Source organism: Schistocerca gregaria, chromosome 5, assembly GCF_023897955.1.
Source record: "Schistocerca gregaria isolate iqSchGreg1 chromosome 5, iqSchGreg1.2, whole genome shotgun sequence".
Lineage (NCBI taxonomy): Eukaryota > Metazoa > Arthropoda > Insecta > Orthoptera > Acrididae > Schistocerca > Schistocerca gregaria.
Window position 1 is genome coordinate 525,183,025 of NC_064924.1, and position 22,847 is coordinate 525,205,871.

The 22,847-nt window shown below is 45.8% G+C and overlaps 1 protein-coding gene and 1 non-coding gene across 2 annotated transcripts in view; one reads left to right on the forward strand and one right to left on the reverse strand.

Annotated features, from left to right (window-relative positions):
* The window catches only part of LOC126272286 (very long-chain-fatty-acid--CoA ligase bubblegum), a 174,211-nt gene that overhangs the window by 124,721 nt on the left and 26,643 nt on the right, over positions 1-22,847 (reverse strand). The window lies entirely within an intron of this gene.
* Positions 8,685-8,759, forward strand: Trnas-cga (transfer RNA serine (anticodon CGA)). Its single transcript has one exon. It is a non-coding gene; the product is annotated as a tRNA-Ser (tRNA).

Here is a 22,847-nt window from a genome sequence, read left to right on the forward strand (position 1 = left end):
CAGAGCTCGAACAGAAAGGTTTAGGTGTTCGTTTTTCCCGCTCGCTGTTCGGGAGTGGAATAGTAGGAGATAGTATGATTGTGGTTCGATGAACCCTCTGCCAAGCACTTAAATGTGAATTGCAGAGTAGTCATGTAGATGTAGATCGGATATGTTGTTGTTCCATTTACACAGACACCTCCCACCCCCCCTCCCCCTCTTCACATTAAGAGAAAGACTGAAAGTGATGAAAGCTCGAAGCTTAGTAAGACTCCTTCTCACACTGAAAGCAAAATTATTTTCTACTACAATTTCAAGAGAACAACTTCAAATATTTATCGAAAAATGTGGGAAAAGGTAATATATAATAAACGTATCGGTACTCGATATTACCAGTCAGATACAGATATACCGATTTAATCCGTTAATAAACATCGCCGACGTATATCAATACTTTTTGGTAAGAATATCGATATATCGGAATATAGGTATTTTATCAGTAGCCGTATCACAGAACGACTGAAGAGAATGGAAACGAGCAGACAGCACCTGCTCCCCTGCAGCTCAGTGCTTGGTGGCCCTCGCTGCATTTCGACGAGCCGGTGTGGTGAGGCGCCTCTGAACACTTCGTAGGAGCCCCGCAGCACGCAAACCCTACCTTGACCTTGAGCTAGCGTCATCGACCAGTGGACAGCGCAGTACGCTGCCGGTCTTCAGCGTCGTTTGCCATCGGCCGTACTCACAACAGTTCTGACTCGGATATCCAAATACCGTTTGCTAACCCCAAGTGCGCCACGAGGTGACGTATTTTCTGAACGAAATTTTTTGCCTTTGACACTGTTATCCTCAGTGCGACGTTACTCCTTGTGTGCCTCTGCCATCCCCCGTTAAGCGATATCTGAACATTTAAGTAGCGTGCCGCTCTTGTTATTTGAGTTAATACATTGTCGCCAGAGCTGGTCTTCATGGCCAGCACGAGGCAGTAGGCGAGGGTCGGGACTCGCATGAGTACCGAGAGATAGACAGCGCCGTTTCGGAATATAAATAGCGTTATGCGGAATGTGGTAACGTTTCTACTCACGCTTTGTTACAGGTGACTTGAGTAGTTGTGATTTCCCTAAATCGCTTCAGGCAAATGCCGGGATGGTTCCTTTGAAAGGGCACGGCCGATTTCCTTCCCCATCCTTGCCTCACCCGAGCTTGCGCTCCGTCTCTAATGACCTCGTTGTCGACGGGACGTTAAACACTAATCTCCTCCTCCTCCTTGAGAACGATACTAATCCCAAAAGTAAGGTTCAAATGGCTCTGAGCACTATGGGACTCAACTGCAGTGGTCATCAGTCTCCTAGAACTTAGAACTACTTAAACCTAACTAACCTAAGGACATCACACACATCCATGCCCGAGGCAGGATTCGAACCTGCGACCGTAGCAGTCGCACGGTTCCTGACTGCGCGCCTAGAACCGCGAGACCATCGCGGCCGGCTCCAAAAGTAAGGTCTCCTATTTTTTTTATATAAGTACATAGACCTGTTTATTTCTACAATGGTTTACATCAGTTTACAGCTTGAACATTTAGCTATTTTTCGACATAATCACCATTTCTGTGGATGCATTGTTGTAGACGCTGTAGCAGTTTTTGTATGCCCATGTCATACCAGCTCTCCGCCATGCTGTTCAGAAAGTTATGAACCTCTCCTTTTACCTCGTCGTCGGAGTTGAATCGCTTTCCGCCAAATGTTTTTATAACCCAGGGAAAAGGTGATAGTCACTGGGCTCCAAATCAGGACTGTAGGGTGGGTGGGTGATTATGTTCCACTGAAAATTTTGCAGGAGAGCAACGGTTTGCCGAGTGATGTGTGGGCGAGCGTTATGGAGAATGTGTACGTCCTTGCTCAACATTCCTCTTCTCCATTTCTGAATTGCCCGTTTGAGTTTTTTAAGAGTCTCATAGCACGTGTCAGCGTTAATTGTTGTCCCAGTGGGCATAAAGTCGACCAACAATACCCCTTTCCGATCCCAAAAAACGGTTGTTATGACTTTACCGGCAGACTGTGTTTGTTTGAATTTCCTCGGCTTGGCGAAGTAGCATGCCGCCACTGGCGCGATTGTTGTTTGGTGTCAGGTGTAAAGTGATATGCCCAGGTTTCGTCAACCATGACAATTGAGTCCAGAAAGTTGTTCTGTTCGGCTGCAAGGCGGTGAAGAAATGCGCGGGAAGCATCAACTCGTTGCCGCATATGGTGCTCAGTCAGCACGAGTGGCAACCATCTTGTGCACACCTTCCGGTAGTTTAATGTTTCCGTAAAAATTCTATGAGCGGAGCTATGGGAAACCTCAGGAGCCAACGTGCAGAGATGATCCAGGGTGATCCGCTGATCTTGACGCTTGCTTCGCTCAACCTTCAACACTGTCTCCTCAGAAATTGACGGTCTCCCGCTCCTTTGTTGGTCACGAATTTCAGTCCGACCAGCTGCAAACTCTCTACACCACTTACGAACATTTTTGACATCCATGCATGTCACCATACACTTCCGTCAATTGGCGATGGATTTCAATCGGCGCAGTGCCCTTTGCGTTCAGAAACCGAATAATTGAGCGCAATTCGCACTTGGCGGTAACATCCAACGGGAGCTCCATTCTCAACGGCTGCCAAGCCAAGACTGAGCGCTTGTTTACACACAGTGCGTGAAGCACTCTTCATAAAAGTGTGATGAACTGCCACACAAACAGAGTTCTGTTCTTAAATAGGATACCTTACTTTTGGGATAACCCTCGTAAAATTAAGAGTCGGGAAAATTATTTTTATAGATGCGTACTGTTTCCAAAAACAAGTTGAAAGTGTTGTTCTCACAACGCTTATATACACATGAACATGAATTATTATCAAGCTAATAGTGACTGCATCACCGAAAAAACTTCACTAAAGTTATTAAACTGAACTATGCTTTTTGTGTGTATAAACGTGTTTACCGGCAGTACAACACAAATACTTATAAACTAGGTCATAAAGTATTCTGAACTTATTAATACGAGGGTCGGTCAAAAAGTAATGCATCCCATTTTTTTTCTACTTAAAAAAATTAAGTTAAGTGAAAAATTTGAATTTGGCGCCATTGCTCAAACCTTCTTCTGCAATCCACTGCAGTAGTAACTTTCTGTGTCAACAGGTGGCAGCACAGCAGAAGTTTGTAAGATGGCCGACATCGATGTTCGTTTGAGACAGCGTTGTGTGATTGAATTCTTGAATGCAGAAGGTGAAACGCCCATACGCATTCATGAAAGACTGAAGAAGGTGTATGGTGTTGTGACAGTGGATGTCAGCACTGTTAGACGATGGGTTCGTCGTTGTAAGGAAGCTGAAGGGCAAACACCGTTGACTGACGAAAAGCGGAGCGGCAGGCCGGTGAGTGCAGTGACTCCACACAACATTCAGCAAGTTGATGACATCATTCGTGGTGACCGTCGGGTGACTGCAGATGAAGTGTGTCGCATTATTTCTCTTAGTAAAGGCAGTGTGATCACGATTATTAAACAATTGGGGTACTCAAAAGTTTGTGCACGGTGGGTTCCAAGAATGTTAACCGATCAGAATAAAGAGGCAAGGAAAACAATAGCCTCCCAACACTTGCAGCGCTTCCGTTTGGAGGGAGATGAGTTTCTGAAAAAAATTGTGACCGGGGACGAAACATGGGTGCATTTTTTTGAACCCGAATCAAAGAGGCAGTCAATGGAGTGGCGTCACACAAGCTCGCCGAGGAAGAAAAAATTCAAAACTGTGCGATCGGCAGGTATGGCAACAGTTTTCTGGGATAAAGAGGGTGTGATTCTGGTTGATTTTTTGGAGCAGGGATGCACAATAAATTCTGTTCAATACGTCACAACCCTCAAAAAACTTAAAGCACGTCTTCAGCGAGTTCGCCCAACAAAATCAATGGCAGATGTTCTTCTTTTGCATGACAATGCAAGACCACACATCAGTCGTCACACCTCTGACGAAATTGTCAAAATTGGATGGGAAGTTTTGCCTCATCCCCCATACAGCCCTGACCTGGCACCATCAGACTTCCATCTGTTCGGGCCACTAAAAGAAGCTCATCGTGGGATTCATTTTGAAGATGAGGAGGCCGTCAAAACATCCGTGCGTCAATGGCTTAGGAAGCAGAGCTGTGATTTTTACCGTGCTGGGATACATGCCCTTATTCAAAGATGGACCAAAACTGTAGAGATGGGCGGAGATTACATTGAAAAATGACAAAATGATCCTCAATGTTGTGGTTTTCAACCTATGTAATTGCATTTAAATTTCCTGACAATTAAACGTAGAAAAAAAAAATAGGAGGCATTACTTTTTGACTGACCCTCGTACAATCATGAACAGTCAATGATTAATTCTAACTACTTACGCGTGGTTAAAAAGCAAGAAAGAAAGAATCTTACAATCCTGTAAAAGTCTAAATCATCTGAGCGGGAGCACAAACTGAATTCGACAAGGACAGGAAAGGAAACTACAGCGTCCTTGTTGAGGCCGTGTCTTGACGTCCTGCTGCACAGGTATAAAGTGACAGCAGAAAACGTCAGGCCTAAGGGGAATGTGAGCGCCGTTCCTCCTCTAGTGAATTTACCAATGAACCGTCTCGCTGGATAGAACGAATATGATTCTCTCGGGTGCATTGTTTTGAAAAGTATTGTGACGTGATTACGCCTAAAATGAAACACTCACTAAAGATCATGGCGTTTTCCCTCAGTGAAAACATTTCAACTCTTTCAGAACTGGTTGGAATGCATATTTAGATGAAACCAGTGAAACAAATTCGAGACACGATCAAGCGATCCCGTCACGTCATGGTACCCTTGGCCATTATCGAGAGGGCATATTAGGACATGAACTGAGTCCACGCTAGGTTTTTGTGGTACGTCTAGACGGCGCATAGCAAGACTTGCACGGCTATGGTATTCAAGGTGGATAAGAGTGTGTGTGGAGGCGAAAGATCATATCATCTATACTCATTCAGACATCCAAGCACTGTGCGGCTGGATCCGGCAGAGGTTCGAGTCCTCCCTCGGGCAAGGGTGTGTGTGTTTGCCCTTAGGATAATTTACGTTAAGTAGTGTGTAAGCTTAGGGACTGGTGACCTTAGCAGTTAAGTCACATAAGATTTCACACACATTTGAACATTTTTTGAACATCCAAGTATGTCAAGCAGCGAGATCAAAGGTCGTCGCAAATCGCTAGGAATCCCTCCCGAGACTAGATGAAAGCAACGGGGTGAACCTGACGTGAGACCTGGTCACTCAGATTTCACTGGTGATGGGCTAACCATAACAGTTGCAACGGCCCTATTTGTTCTACTGAAACCTGTCCTATAACGAAGGTGATGATAAAATCTAAACTACGTGGCTGGATCAGAAAGCGGAATATATAACTAAGAGCCAGAAACAGAAATATGGCAAGCTAATAACACCGAAACCATGTTAAAAGAGAAGTTCTGCAATGCTTGACCAGGAGGTAGATTAATCTCGTAGTAAGTTTAATGACTGACAGTGGGGATAAAAAATGGTTCAAATGGCTCTGAGCACTATGGGACTTAACATCTGAGGTCATCAGTGCCCTAGAACTTAGAACTATTTAAACCTAACTAACCTAAGGACATCACACACATCCATGCCCGAAGCAGGTGTACAGGATGGCAGCCAGTCAAGGAATAGTTTAGAGAATTGGTTTAAGAAATTTATTTCAAAGCGCTAGTGGAATCGTTACAAGTTTTCTCCCAGAGTAACTCACGCCGTGTCTACGTGACACAAGTCGCTTGCCTTTCAAAACCGAGGCGGTTCTGCTCAGTTAAAGCTGCTGACAGGAGACGCCCTGAACCCTCTGCTGAAACTGCTAGCGAATTCACACCATTGATTTTAGCCAATAGTGTGCGCGGGATACCGATCACGTGTTTGGGCGCCGGAGCGTCCTGCGGAGCAGAACGCACTTGTTTCTCTCTCTTGTAAAAATGGTTCAAATGGCTCTGAGCACTATGGGACTCAACTGCTGTGGTCATTAGTCCCCTAGAACCTAGAACTACTTAAACCTACCTAACCTAAGGACATCACACACATCCGTGCCCGAGGCAGGATTCGAACCTGCGACCGTAGCAGTCGCACGGTTCCGGACTGCGCGCCTAGAACCGCGAGACCACCGCGGCCGGCTCTCTCTTGTAATCCAGACCTCGAGCAGAACAGACGTCTTTTTGGAAGACAGAGCCTCCGGCACTGCCTATCACGACCGATCACCAACGTAAGCTAACATGAACCACTTTCCCTTCCGTTGCCCATTTTAATTAATTATTCGACCTCCTAGACTGGCCTAAACCTTCTAACTTCCGACCCTAGGTGCGCCCTTTGTACTCCGTATATTGAAATATATCCTGTTCATTGTACTTAATTTCCTGTTTTGTCATTTAACGGCAGCCCTGGATGCCCACTATCAAATCCTGACCGCTCAACCTCCTGCACACTGCCGCCACGAGGCATACTTAACAGCCTTCTTCCCCCTTCCCTACCGAGCTATACATTAACATCGGTTGCAGAAGTGCCTCCTAAACTTACCCTAACTTTGCACAGGATTGGAACCTGTGACCGTAGCGGTCGCGAGGTTCCAGACTGAAGCGCGTAGAGCCGCTCGGCCACACCGGCCGGAACAGTGGGGATCAAGAAACATCTGTACAGTACGGGAATAAAGAAAGAAGCAACTAAGGTGTAGATTAAGCGATGTGGGGGATGAAACTGCAAACCATTTAATCTTCCATTGGGATGCCCTGGAAGCCTTTCAAGCCACAAAATATTTGGGTCACTAATTCCTAAAGGGACTGTGTCTAACAGAGACCTATCAAAGGGGCTCCTTCTCCTCTTCAAAGGGCGCTGGTTGGCATTAGTAGGATGGTAAGGAGAAATAGTGCATAATAAACTTAGTTTCGGTGGGGGCATCAGGGGGCTAAGACCACTGTTGTTTCACCTCCCTGATTAAACCAATCCACTGTACTGGATTGGTATATTGTACGTTTTAGCTGTTTAGTGCGAGTCCAAGGTCTGGCCTAGGAGTATGACCTAAGAGATCTAGAGGATGAGACATTTCCAAAAAGCAGGTGGGTGACATGTCGTCTCGCTGCCATATTTCTCCATCTTTTTGGCGCCGCGTTCCAACACTTGCTTCCTTTCCCCGACGCCCACTGCGCTGCAGACGTGAGGTGGCGGTCCTCGTGCCGGAGGGCCCGTCTGGGCCTCGCCTGGCGTGGAGTGGGCGGCATCCGCCGGGCGCAGACAGCCGCCTTCCTCTCATCAATCAGGCCGGCCGCCACCCCACGCCTTACGGTCGCCGCGGCCGCGTAACTCTCAGCCGCGACCGCGCGGACAGCCGTAGCAGGTCTGACCGCCGCACCACCACACACTGCCTGGCCTTCTACTGGTCAGTCAGGGAGCTGATCCTACGACAACAGCGTTACAAAGTCCGAAACACTGGGAAGGTGCACATGTCGCACCTTACTCAGGAAAGGGGACAGGAGTATTCCGCAGAGTAAACTGCAAGGGCACGAACTGGATTCTGTTCAAGGAAACGCTTGATACTCGTTTCCCAGACGCACACGACATTACGCACACATCAAATTTATGTAGCTGCCGAAACACTTACCACTCCTGTCAAACACACAACGGCCCGCGGGATTAGCCGAGCGGTCTAAGGCGCTGCAGTCATGGAATGTGCGGCTGGTCCCGGCGGAGGTTCGAGCTCACCCTCTGGCATGGGTGTGTGTGTTTGTCCTTAGGATAATTTAGGTTAAGTGGTGTGTAAGCTTAGGGACTGGTGACCTTAGCAGTTAACTCCCATAAGATTTCACACACAACGGCCCAGCCCCAGAAAATCCTGGGCTTCACCTCAATGAGAAACCACCTCAGGAGACACAATTGAAAGAAAACAGCCCTCGGCCACTAATTTTTAACGAATTAACCGAGTTTCAACACTGCTAGGAGTGAAACTTCCTGGCAGATTAAAACTGTGTGCCCGACCGAGACTCGAACTCGGGACCTTTGCCTTTCGCGGGCAAGTGCTCTACCAACTGAGCTACCGAAGCACGACTCACGTCCGGTACTCACAGCTTTACTTCTGCCAGTATCCGTCCCCTACCTTCCTAACTTTACAGAAGCTCTTCTGCGAAACTTGCAGAACTAGCACTCCTGAAAGAAAGGATATTGCGGAGACATGGCTTAGCCACAGCCTGGGGGATGTTTCCAGAATGAGATTTTCACTCTGCAGCGGAGTGTGCGCTGATATGAAACTTCCTGGCAGATTAAAACTGTGTGCCCTAGGAAGGTAGGGGACGGATACTGGCAGAAGTAAAGCTGTGAGTACCGGACGTGAGTCGTGCTTCGGTAGCTCAGTTGGTAGAGCACTTGCCCGCGAAAGGCAAAGGTCCCGAGTTCGAGTCTCGGTCGGGCACACAGTTTTAATCTGCCAGGAAGTTTCATATCAGCGCACACTCCGCTGCAGAGTGAAAATCTCATTCTGGAAACATCCCCCAGGCTGTGGCTAAGCCATGTCTCCGCAATATCCTTTCTTTCAGGAGTGCTAGTTCTGCAAGTTTCGCAGAAGAGCTTCTGTAAAGTTAGGAAGGTAGGGGACGGATACTGGCAGAAGTAAAGCTGTGAGTACCGGACGTGAGTCGTGCTTCGGTGGCTCAGTTGGTAGAGCACTTGCCCGCGAAAGGCAAAGGTCCCGAGTTCGAGTCTCGGTCGGGCACACAGTTTTAATCTGCCAGGAAGTTTCATATCAGCGCACACTCCGCTGCAGAGTGAAAATCTCATTCTGGAAACATCCCCCAGGCTGTGGCTAAGCCATGTCTCCGCAATATCCTTTCTTTCAGGAGTGCTAGTTCTGCAAGTTTCGCAGAAGAGCTTCTGTAAAGTTAGGAAGGTAGGGGACGGATACTGGCAGAAGTAAAGCTGTGAGTACCGGACGTGAGTCGTGCTTCGGTAGCTCAGTTGGTAGAGCACTTGCCCACGAAAGGCAAAGGTCCCGAGTTCGAGTCTCGGTCGGGCACACAGTTTTAATCTGCCAGGAAGTTTTATATCAGCGCACACTCCGCTGCAGAGTGAAAATCTCATTCTGGAGACTGCTAGGAGTGTTTTCCTCAGAATTTGCTAGCAGTGTTGAAACCCGGTTAATTCGTTAAGAATTAGTGACCGAGGGATGTTTTCTTTCAATCGTGTCTCCTGAGGTGCTTCCTCATTGAGGTGAAGCCTGGGGGCAGGCCGGACTGGCCGTGCGGTTCTAGGCGCTACAGCCTGGAGCCGAACCACCGCTACGGTCGCAGGTTCGAATCCTGCCTCGGGCATGGATGTGTGTGATATCCTTAGGTTAGTTAGGTTTAACTAGTTCTAAGTTCTAGGCGACTGATGACCTCAGAAGTTAAGTTGCATAGTGCTCAGAGCCATTTGAAGCATTTTTGAAGCCGGGGTTTCAACACTCAGAATTTAAATTCTGAGGAAGACACTCCCAGCAGTGTTGAAACCCGGTTAGTGACCGAGAGCTCTTTTCTTTCAATTTTAACTGTTCACGGTCACTGAACGAACAGCCATGTACAAAATTTTGTACCTCAGGAGATACTGGCCCTGCACCAAGTCCGCGTTGCACAAACTGCACGTTAATAGGCACTAGGGTGTTATAAGGGAGAAAATACAAACACTTAAAGCCGTACAGTGGGATGAAAACTCGCAGGGCAGGATGCCGCTCGACCTCGCGTGTGGTATCATGCTCGGCACTTCATCAAGGAGAAACACTACACACTGATTTTCCCAGGGCCAGACGGCAGTGGAGAAGGCAGAGCAGGTGGCCAGGATACTAGAAGCATCATTCGCACCGAATCTGAAGCCATCAGACCCAATACTCACACTGGAAACGGACCATGAGGTTACACGTCTTGTAATCCTACAATGGCGCGACGACATTAGACGTGCTAGCACACTCGAACGATTAAGCAAACCACGGCTAGGAAAGCTTCTGGTCCCGATGGCATTCAGAATCGTGTCCTCCAGGAGTTCTCGGACAAAGCAACAGAATACCTAACATACATATCACGAGTGCCTTCCTAAAACAACAAAACTTACCTGCCTTTTGGAAGGTGGCCAAATTCCTGATGTTTAGGAAGTCAGGGGAAGACCACTCCCTCCCATAAAATTAGTGACACACCAGCTTGCTGTGCTCGCTCAGGAAGATAGTCGAGGAGGTAATCCTAATACGACTCACTAAGCACTGCATCACCAACAACATTCTGAGACCGGAGCGATTCGGCTTTACGAATCACCACTCCATCACACAACAATTTCTTCGCACAGCTGAACATCTAACAGGTGGCTACAACACCAACAAAGCAACGGGGGCTGTGTTCCCCAAACTCTGCGACGCTGGGATCCTGGACCGACTCGTACAGCTCACAAGCTCATACCTCACCAACACAAGCTTCAGCACATACGTTCAAGGCAAAAAATCAACACGACATGGTATTCAGGCTGGAGTACTCCGAGACAGCATCATGGGGCCACTCTTGTTTAACCTCTACATTAATGATATCCCAACTACACAAAACACGATGGTTGCTACCTATGCTTATGACACCGCCGCCCTAGCGCAAGATTCGAAGCCATTGAACATCATCCCACGATTACAGACAGCACTCAGAACTGCAGAACCTTGATTGGAAAGACAGTGTGCTAAAGAAAACATCGACAAGTGCGAAGCAGTTCTGTTCACCCGTAGACCGAAACAACTGCACGAACATCAACACTGCAGAGAAATAACACTACACACGCGCCCAATATGTTTCCGTGAGAAGATTGTTACCTCGGTATCTGGCTGGACCGGAAACTAACGTGGGGTGACCACATACAACATGTTGCCAAACGAGCACGCGCGAAGGTCAAACAAATTTACCCAATGCTTAACAGGCTCCTGAATAGGAGGGTAGTGTGGTCTATGTACATGACAATGATGAGAGCCGGCCGAGCTGTTCTAGGCGCTTCAGTCTGGAACCGTGCGACCGCTACGGTCGCAGGTTCGAATCCTGCCTCGGGCATGGATGTTTGTGATGTCCTTAGGTTAGTTAGGTTTAAGTAGTTCTAAGTTCTAGGGGACTGATGACCTCAGATGTTAAGTCCCATAGTGCTCAGATCCATTTGAACCATTTGAACAATGATTACACATCTGATGGCGTACACAGCTCCAGTCTGGGATTATACGCCTGCAGGTGATAGAGAACAAGGTGCTACGGATCGCAAGCAATGCTCCACGATACACACGCCGCGGACCTTTATAATGAATACCGCCTCAAGACTCTCGGAAGTATTAAAGAAATCTCGCCACACTACTGAACAGGAACTAGAAACACTCGAACAACCCCTTCGTCCTAAATCTGGAAAACTGCGACCGCAACCATAGGTGGAAACACAATCGCCCAAAGACGCTCTTTACAAGGGACGCTTAACCACCTATGGCACGTTGAAGGTACAGAAACAACGCAGATATCAGCGAACCTCTGCATCTCAGCAAACATGAGCGGCACTTCCAACTAACTGAACGCACACGGCTGCCCACCCGGTAACAGCAGGGAAGCCAATTTGCTCACTAAACATAAACAAAAGCCGTATAGCCTTCACAATTTGCGATCGATTTATGACCAACTGACCACTCAGATTACAACCATGACGTGTTATGAATATACAGACGCCGCAGAGGTGTAAACTGGCTTGCGTCCGTAGTGGAATACTTCACGTGCACCCCGGGTAACGCTAAATGAGCTAGAACGAATACGCAGCCAGACCAGATATTGGATTTTCTGGCTACAAATGTCCAGACAAATCAAAATCAAAAAGCTTTAAAAATGGACGCTTTCAGGAACAACTGATTAATAGACTTCGCCCTTCAATCCGAGTATGCCATTTGTACATAAAAGGTATTAGCCGAGCTAAAAGCGAGTACCTATCTAAACTCCTTGTAGATAATGATACCGACGTAGTTATAACGCAGAAAACACATGCTCCAACTATGGAAGACCTGCGTAGAAGAGGTAGGATCCACGGCTACGATGTTATGGGTGCTACATATCACAGTGTGTATGGTGTTACCACCTATGTAAGGAGCAATATCGAGCATGCTCTCCTCATTTCAACAAATACAGAAAATGAGATCCATGACATCTCTACGCAAGTGGAGGAGACCATTATAAATAATATTTACAAGCCATCAAACGTGCCATGGCCGCTGGATGTTCTGCCAATTACTGCCCACTCATCGATTTACGCTGGAGATTTTAATAGTCATCGCGGTCACTGCAACTATGCACGTGGCAATGAGTGTGGTGTTGCACTCAACGACTCGGTTGAAAATGAAAATCTGTACCTGGTTTACGATGCCAAGGATTTGGGAATTTTCAGATCGGCCGCTTGGCGAAGAGCTTACAACGCGGATCTCTGCTTTGTGTCTGCAGAGGGCACCCAGTGCCTACATGAGGTCATACCTAATTTCCCACGCAGCTAGCGCAGGCCAGTAATCCTCGATATGGGGCCCTCTGTCTCAATAGCGAGATCTGTACCACGAACCAGATGGAATTTCCGCAGGGCTGATTGGCGGAGTTTTGCTGACCACTTAGATAAATACACCTGTGCTATTCCACCAGAACCCTCGATTCATCGGGGCTGTTCTTAGTGCTGCTAAGAAGTTTATTTCCCCGTGGGTACAGAAAGGAATATACACAAGACTGGAATGAACATTGTGAACAACTTTATGGACAGATAGCGAAACTGGCGACAGCGATACTGCAGACGACCTCCTCTAAAATCTTGACGCTGCTGTGTAAACTTCAGACATTCCAGTGGAAAGGCGTAGAGCCTTCTGCGAAAGCCTGGCGGAGCCTCCAATAAACCTGGGCAGAAACCTGGTATTCCAGGTAACCAAATCGCTAACCATATAGCTGAAACATCTAGATCATCCTGTACCAAAAACATACTTCTAAAATAAAACAAGCACTGCCCTCACTAAAAGCTCAGTGCCCAAACGAATCCAGTTTCCCTTCACCATTTACACTTACTGAATTGGAGACCATGAAACAAGCGAAACATGGTAAGCACCTGGTCTGGACAATTTACACTCGGGATTTCTGATAACCATGGGTAATGGTGGAAAACATAGCTGGTCCGCTTCTTCTCCATCATCCTAGATAGTGGATCACTGCCCAACGAGCTAAAGAGAACAAAAATAGTGGCAATTTTGCAACCAAGTAAACCAGCTGACCACCCTCAAAGTTTCAGACTAATTTCCCTTTTGAGCTATACTTATAAACTCCTGGAGAGGCTCATCTATTAGAGAATTAGCGGCTTCATTCTGGAACATGTCCCAGCTGAGCAAGTAGGTTTCAAGCCACAGAGAAGTTACTACGACCAGGTACTGGCCCTAACACCTTTCATAGAGGCTGGCTTCCAAGAAAAAGTGAAGACATCTTCAAAAATGGTTCAAATGGCTCCGGGCACTATGCGACTTAACTTCTAAGGTCATCAGTCGCCTAGAACTTAGAACTAATTAAACCTAACTAACCTAAGGATATCACACACACCCATGCCCGAGGCAGGATTTGAACCTGCGACCAAAGCGGTCACTCGGTTCCAGACTGCAGGGCCTAGAACCGCACGGCCACTCCGGTCGGCCTGAAGACATCTGTCGCGTTCTCAGACCTAACCGCGGCATGTGTCTGAAGAGAAGAGATGATATAAAATATACTAAAAACAATCCGATGCCGAAAAACTGTAACTCTCATCAACACCATGATAAACAATAGATATTTACGTGTTTACTTGGGAGAAAATGTGAGCAAGGAAAGTAATGGTCTACCACAGGCCTCCGTCGTAGCCCCCTATTATTCAACCTATATATCTCCGATCTCCCCAATACCAGGTCAACAAAATTCTGCTACGCGGACGATATTGCTCTTGCTTGTAGAACCAAGGATCTCGGACGAGTGGAGACAGTTCTCATAGAAGATCCAGCCGTTATGAGCGCCTGTTTTAGAAAGTGGCGACTTAAACTTAGTACAAGTAAAACTAGTATGTACATTCCATCTGACCAACAAACAAGTAAATGTGAAGCTCAGAGTGAAACTTAACGGAAATACTCTTTGCCATAACAAGAGCCTTATGTACCTTGGTGTCACCCTTGACCGCACCTTTTCATAAAGCAAACATCTTGAAAATACTGATACCAAAACAAGAACTCGTAACAACGTTATTCAGAAATTGTGTGGAATGACACGGGGAGCTTCAGCAGGTCCTTGCGCACATCATCCATTGCGCTAGTCTTCTCAGCAGCCCAGTATTGTGCCCCGGTGTCAGCTGCCACCCAGAACTGATCGACGTCCAGTTTAACCACACTATGCGGTTAATAACTGGGGCAATCCGACGAACACTGATTTATTGGCTTCCTCTGCTGAGCAACATCTATCCAATCGCAATCCTCAGAAACGAGCTCTAGCTTAGGGAATACTGCAAGCTACAGAAGAACCTGGAATTACCCATGCAGGAAGACATATCAAGTTTACGCAGAAATCCACCATTATGGTAAGCAGAAGAGTGAGATGCCAGTAATACTGGGGTGAGAGACCTGTGGAACCAGAGCTGTCAATTTACTGAAAATAGATGGTGCCTGAATATTCAATGATGAGCTACAAAACTGGCGTATTCATGTACAGATCCTACTTAAATGTTTTTAAAAATTGAAAATTCCGTATTTGCTTTTATGTCAGTGATGACGAGACATATTTTTACGCGCACGTTGCAATCCGTCGCACACAATCACACAATGGAAAACCGGACAGGAGCCAGAGAACTAGTGCAAATGATGGAATCCCGATATCGACGAGAGCGCTGGAAATAACCGTGATCGAGTAACAAACATTAAAACGATAAAGCGCACTGCTTCTCCTTTCCATCTCAGAGTGATTTTCAAACAAAATTGTTCATAAAATTTATTTACGTGAACGAATAGTTAACTCCAAGAGGAGTGTTTCATAATTCCCTGAGATTTCCCAATTTTTCGAGTAAATTCTTTGTTTCCCTAAGAATTTCAAATTTTCAGGTTCCTTAGACACCCTGTCATTACTGAATTCTAAGCGCCTGTCTAATAGAAGCATAACAGAAAAATTGCAAGAACTGATAGAAAACGTATCGAAGTCCGGCCCCCATTTTCTGCCCCTCACTTGCATTATGCATGGATATCCTCAACCCTGTTAAAAGTTGCATGAGTCCAACCTAAAATATCGTAGAGCTTCCTTTATCCAGTCGAAGTTTACCTTCTAAAAATAAACTGCACTGTTCCACTCAATGAAACATGTGCTTTTGTGTTACCGTCAAGATAACCGCTTATAAATTTATCAATAATGTAATGTTTTTTTAATAAGAATTCCTTGCTCGAAAATGGTCAAATATGTTGAACAGGATTTATCTGTACTGTTCAATATGTACAACTCACTTGGAATTGTCACAGAACTGCTCAAACCAGTCGCCAATTTTCTTCGTACGAAGTTCGTTATTAGTACCTTCGACATAATCAAATGTAATGTTGTGTAAGATACAATCTTCTTTGACTACGCTACCTTCAGTTAGTCATTTAAATGAGTCACGCCGTCTTTAGGGTCAAAAAAGTAAAAATCCATCTGTATTTGTCCCCGTATGCAGCAGGGTCTATCGAATTACTACTACACAAATATGGTTGGTTTTTATAGATGATAAATTCTTCCATAAAATGTCGGTTAGGCTCATCCAGCGCTGTAATCGAAATTCGCCTCAGACTGGTTGGTTGGTTTCAAAGAGGGGGTAAAGGACCAAACTACGAGGTCATCGGTCCCTTCACATTAGACATCAATAGCACATACAGTACCAGAGTTTCCAAGATAGCCCTTCACAGCATGGCATTTATTCCCCCGCGATACACACCCGTCGTAGAGGTATGCGAACAGGTAACAAACCTCTGCGCTTCAGGTAGACACTCACGACTGAGGAACTTCATTTCTGATCATTAAAGGTCAACATCGGTGGCGTAAGATCTATTTTTAAAAGGTATTCTGTCGGCACTCGTGCATTTGACAACAGTTTGTTTTTAATAACGTGTGTGCCGATGATAATCGGCATGTGACCCGAGTAACACAATCAAATTTCTTTTTTATTTATGTATTTATTTATTGTTCCGTGGGACCAAATTAAGGAGAAGTCTCCATGGTCATGGAACGAGTCAATACATGAAATTATAACACGATATTAGAAACAGATAAAATGAAATATAAAAAAACATATTCAGTCGTAAGTTTAAATAAAGAAAATCAACAATGTAACACTGGAATTTACTTAATTTTTTGCTCTTCCAGGAGCTCCTCGACAGAATAGAAGGAGTGAGCCATGAGGAAACTCTTCAGTTTAAACTTAAAAGAGTTTGGGCTACTGCTAAGATTTTTGAGTTCTTGTGGTAGCTTATTGAAAAAGGATGCAGCAGAATACTGCACTCCTTTCTGCACAAGAGTCAAGGAAGTGCATTCCACATGCAGATTGGATTTCTGCCTAGTATTAACTGAGTGAAAGCTGCTAACTCTTGGGAATAGGCTAATATTGCTAACAACAAACGACATTAAAGAAAATATATACTGTGAGGGCAATGTCAGAATTCCCAGACTATTGAATAGGGGTCTAGAGTGCTTTAGTCGATTTTAGTCATAAAAAATGAAGCTCCTGATTTTCTTGTGAGCTGTAGTAGAACACGGTGTGTGTAAGACATACCCAGCAATTGAACGAGCTGGTACGCCCGCCAGAGAAAGAGAGAGAGAGAGAGAGAGAGAGAGCGGGAAAGGCGGGGGGGGGGGGAGGGGGGGGGGGGAGGGGAGAGGGCGGGCTGCTATCACCATGGTGAATGAACTACTTCGTCACTTCACATGACGGGATGTCATTAGACGTACTACTGCCCATCGGAGTGACAGTAAAGTTCAGGAGGTATGAGATGCTGCGTTCTAGCATCTTTGGTTCTGGCGCATGAGACACTTATTCTCCGAGGTCGAGCAGGTATTACGCTTTTCACGTGCCACTGTCTCAAGTGTTTACTGTAAGTGACTAGATTCGGGAAAACACTGTCCACACCTTCTGGCCGCGCGGGATTAGCCTAGCGGTCTTCTGCGCTGCAGTCATGGACTGTGCGGCTGGTCCCGGCGGAGGTTCGAATCCTCCCTCGGCAATGGGTGTGTGTGGTTGCCTTGAGGATGATTTAGGTTAAGTAGTGTGTAAGCTTAGGGACTGATGACCTTAGTAGTTAAGTCCCATAAGATTTCACACACATTTGAACTTCTTTTAACACCTTCCGACCAAACTGCCGTACGGAGCAAACATATCGACGTTACGAGGGCCACCGACTGCCGCACATTTAATCTTGGATCGACGACCACAGCAACTCACTAGCCACTCAAGTGCTGGATAATAAAAACTGGAAATCAGCCATACCATTGAAAACCATCTCTTCCCTAAAGCTTACAGAAGACATCATATCACACTTCCAACTCTGTTCAGCACACAACACTGCGTTTAGAGGTTATCATGGGAGGAGAAACACCGCTGTTTGTCTGGAAGCATGGAAAGCATCGTTTAGGCTGATGAGTGGCGGTGCACATTGGTAAACGCAGATATCGGGCCAACGCCATGAGGCAGTGCGTCCCGACAGCCAACAGCTCATCACTGAAGCAGGTTTTAGAGGTATTTTCACACAGCTGATATTTAAAGGGGATTAAAAGGGGCTTCCGCACCTCCGCCTTCGTCTCTCAATAGTGAACACTAAGGAGAACTATTGTCCTATCAAGTACATCTCTTTGCTATCTTACAGCACTCCCCAGGCGAAAAATACCTTCATCAAGACAATGCGCCACTCCACCGCTCCCAGATTCTGACAGATTGATTTTAGGAACACTTTACACACATTAGGATCGTGTCCCAAGTCATCTGAGCTCAGTACTATTTGGCATATGGAGAGGAGGAGGAGATTAGTGTTTAACGTCCCGTCGACAACGAGGTCATTAGAGACGGAGCGTAAGCTCGGGTGAGGGAAGGATGGGGAACGAAATCGGCCGTGCCCTTTCAAAGGAACCATCCCGGCATTTCGCTGAAGCGATTTAGGGAAATCACGGGAAGGATGGCCGGAGACGGGATTGAACGGCCGTCCTCCCGAATGCGAGGCCAGTGTGCTAACCACTGCGCCAACTCGCTCGGTAGTATATGGGAGGCTCACCCGAGCGAGATGTGTGCGCCTTGGATCCGGCTCAGATGAATTTCCCTGATATTCGAGAGGCAGTTGATTGGTCATAGATCAGGATCGCTCTGCAACACCTTATGTCTACCAGTGCCACAACACGTCGCCACTTTCATCTGGGCATAAGAGAGTGCTACTGGCTGTATTTTAGTTGCACACGACTGTACTGGCCACTGGCGAGAAATGCGATGAGCATGTCTATTTGCTTCTTCTGTATCTCAGGCGCTTTTCCTTTTATGTGACAGGTTATGCAACACAGCTGAGTTACATTTTTATATATGGCAGTTAAACGAGTACTGACTTCTCTCCTCTTAAATACACATGTCCAACACGTACCACTTGGCATACATCATCAGCTATGCACTGTAAACATTATATCTAGGTGGTAGTGATCATGTGAGTGAACAGTGTAGATGGTATCTGTAGCATGGTGTACGTATCATTTCATCATCCCGTTGCAGTTGTCACGAGAACTATAAGACGTACAAAATTGAATAAAAGCATTTCATCGTCTCGTACCCGTAATACCTGGAATTTCTTTCGGTTTAAAACGAGCGAGGGTGCTCTGAACTTGTTTCTATAGAAACGAGCCTGTAATCACTATTCGATCAAGCCGAATAAAGTTTGCACTGTTTTTTCTGAGTCATTTAAAGTGAATGATACTTCCTTGATAGTGGCTTCTGTCGGTTTCCTGCCGCACTGTTGAGCAGCAGCTCAAGCCGTGAGAGAGTCGATGTGGGTGAGAAGATCAGCTATAACACTTGTCCCCTTCCCGTTAGTCTGACCGAGGGCACACTGCACACCTTCTTGACGGCGCCCTGCGGGATTCTTGGCACTTGTGGGTCTAAGTCTGTTGCCAAACAGGGCGCACGTGTCGCAGCAGTTAACACACGGACTGTTCCTCCAGGGACAGTAGCTAGGCGACGTTTGCATTAGTGCTCCACTAAATGTCGTCGGAACACGCGTATGCAGTCGTTCTTTGTACATTACCCGTCAGCTCCGTGCAGTCTGTGTCAGCGCAGTAATTTACCTTCATACCTCGTGCTTCTGACAAATGCAATAAGAGTCAGGGGAAAGAGAGAGGAAAGGGAAAAATAGAAAAGGAAGAATACCTCATCTGTTACTACAGAGCTGCTCTTCTTCGTTAGTAATATCGTACAGTCTACGTTTTTATTCAGCAACTTAACAGTTATTGTCCCCCTCCGTTGCCAGACAGTCACCTGTAAAATTTTAGCGAAACGTTTCTTTAACTTATTCTACATCTATCTGTACTACTTCAGTTAGGATCTGTGGAACGGACATCAGTATACCATCTCTTTTTTTCTGAAGGTGTTTTATGTATTCTTGTTTTCTGACATGTTCTACGGCCTTGAGGATCTACTCACTGTGACTCTATGGAATGAAAAGCGTATTTAAACTAATGATGCTTATCACGCAGTCTTGTAAACATTAATACTTAATTTGTCAGTCGGTCGTTAAAGATTATGCCAGCTAAACGATGATAAGTTTTTCTTGTGACTGACACTATCGAGTCTCGCGGAGGGTCAGGTTTTTTGTATTTCCAAACCGAAGGACACAATTCAGCCGAAATTTCTCGATGGGTGAGTAAAGTGAGTGGTGAAATGTTCATGAGTTACAGGAAAGAGCGCCAGTTGTACAGAAATTCTACAGGCAGGCCATTCTGGCGCTCAAGATGCCAACGATCAAGGATTGTAACAGCACGAGTGATGTGCGGATGACGTTTTTTCAGAATTTCCCAACCAATTACCGACTTTTCTGAAATTTTGTTGGCACTACTATACATAGAAAATGTTTGCTATTCAGTCTTCCAATAGGTTACAGAACAATCATAGAACACAGTTTCTGGATGCAGTGTCAGTATTTCTGCTTTGCTACCTACAGGAAAGCTACTCAACAACATTAAGGCAGAAGAAGAGAATAGAGATTTCTTCGACAATGATCAAGTCTTCCATCTTACTGTCTGGACTTCCCGCTTGGTGTTTCCATCTGCTTTATGTCCTAACATATCAAGGTGGCATTTCACCGTAAAACCTGCAGACAACTAAGAAAGAGAGAAGGGCTGGGGTAGTAGCGACAACTACCAAGTTGGGAAGATAGTAAAGGGAAACTAGAGCTGTGGCAGGACAGAAGAATCGTGCTGGCTGTTATGTGTAGGAATGTTTTTCTTTTCATGAATAAATTCATTTTACGACCTGTGGGATCTTCAAAGAGACAAAAAAATCAAGTAAATCTCTCGTAATTTTTACTATCGGTAGTATTTAAGGGACAACAGTTTATAATGTTTAGTCTGGTAGCTATAACTGATACTGGATGGAGAACATAAGACAGTACAGAAGTTACACAACATTCAGAAGCAACAACGCGACGTACATATTGCCTTCACAACTTATGATTTGCCAGCTGCGGTTGTAGAGAGCCGGAAATTGCATAGCAGGAAGCATTGTGGAATCAGGCATTGGGTTTCAGTAAGCGAATAGCAACGGGCGCGCCTGGATTTGAACTTGAGTTTAAACTATCTAGTCCAATGAAAAACTACAAAAAGTTTCCTGCTGGCTGAGCTAGCGGTGCTGCGTGATGTCAGGTTTGTTTGGAGAGCGACGTTGTGGTCTTCAGCGCCAAAGTAGCTACGGGCACCCTCCTGGAATTCTTGGATGATCATTAAACTCCGATTTAGGAATTGTTCTCTGTTAGCAAGAGGAGGTCGTCTCGTCGTAAGATGTACAGTAGAAGAGTTTACAATTCGCACGTCATACAGATTGCACACATAGTCAAGGTAGGATTTTCAGCAGGCGTGTAGGTCGAGAGACGCGCTGAGAACTAGACATGAATCGTTCATATATCTTACGTCTAGACAACAAATGCCGATCGATGTAATACGAATGCGATGATAAGATGGTTTCCAGACAGCTAGGTAAACCATATACCCAGAAAATCGAAGGAAACTTTGACACTCGCTGAGAACGAACAAGCTTTCCTTTGGAAGAGTGGAGACAGACGCACAAGTACTGACTGGGTGAAACGTCGCTGTCACTGTTCGCTGGATTGCGCCAGATACTTGTAGACGGTGTAGCCACCTGTGCTGGAATAGGAGATGCCGTAGTTTTTCACCGTTCATCGCCCTAGCCATTCTAAATACGGTACCCAGACTATGGTGGTCATGTGGAATCCCTATACAAGTACGCTACACATCACGGCTTGTTGACCGAAGCCCAATTTTCACGTACCTGTGGAGCGCGACGTGGGCGTTTCATCGTGTCACTTTCCCTCTCCTGCTTTCATAGTGTTTACAAGCATCTTGCTACTTTAAACTGGGCGCTTTTCGCCCGTCAAATGATTGTTACTACGTTCTGGTAAATACTGCTCACATATTTTGAGAGTGAGGTACATTGTTCGCATTGCACTGTTCACAGTTTAAGAATCTTCACTCGGAACGGCAAAAATATTGCGAGTCCATCAGACAATGTCGAGGCGAATCAGCAGCTGACAAATTTACCATTATCTTAAATAAAATTCTTCTGACTTGGAGGTCACGTCATGTTGTAACATGTACTGACATTTTCGCTACTACAGCAAGTAACCTTCTTCAGGAAGCGTAGGAGGTTGGCACATTTTACAAGAAGGTGCTGTGTGCAACTCGGAAGAATTGTACAGAAATAGCCTCTGACCGTGAATGACTATTGTTGTTCTCTCACGTAGGATCTTGTTCTGGTGATTCGGATAATTACTTCGCTGCTGCAGATCTTATTTCAGTTTATGCAGTGTCATTAATAACGACCATTACTGAGCCTCACGTAAATGTTTGCGCGATGCGGCCGACTGAATATGAAACTTATTACTCCCACTTACGTTCGCTCTTCACTCAAAGAACAGCTTATACCGAAATACTTAGGACATAATACCAACGCTCGTACGTCTTTCCTACTGAGCACGTTCAAATTAAATGCTCTTCCATTTGGCGCCGTTATACGTGTACACACGTACTATATTTGTTGCTCCACCAGTTCGCGTCCGGCCGATCTACGAGCAGTTGCAAATTTCCTAAATCCAAAAGTTTGCGGCGTCTGCCTGCTCGTGCTGCATCAATAATGCTGTCGATATAGTAGCGGTACTACAATGTGCTTACAACAGGAGTAATTCCTGCGAATACACATTGAAGTAGCAGCCAAGCACTGTGTTAAAAGGAAGAACAGAGGTGCAGATTAAGACTCCAAAATTAGCGTGTATAACCAATCCGAACTTGTAATAGATGCAAATTAGTACGCAGTGTATCTGCTCTTGTCCGAAAGTATTGTGATGTACAGTCGAAGATGGCCATTGCAATAGCTGTTCCCGCAATCCGAATGCTTTTCAGGGACTAAATAGTGTCTGTCCAGATAAGTGGGAGCCATATCCGTTCTGTCTTGTGCTGTTGAGGCCATTAGGATGAGGCGCTATCGGTGGCGTGGTCTATGACAAACAACGTGACGCAGCAACAGCTTACTGGTCATAC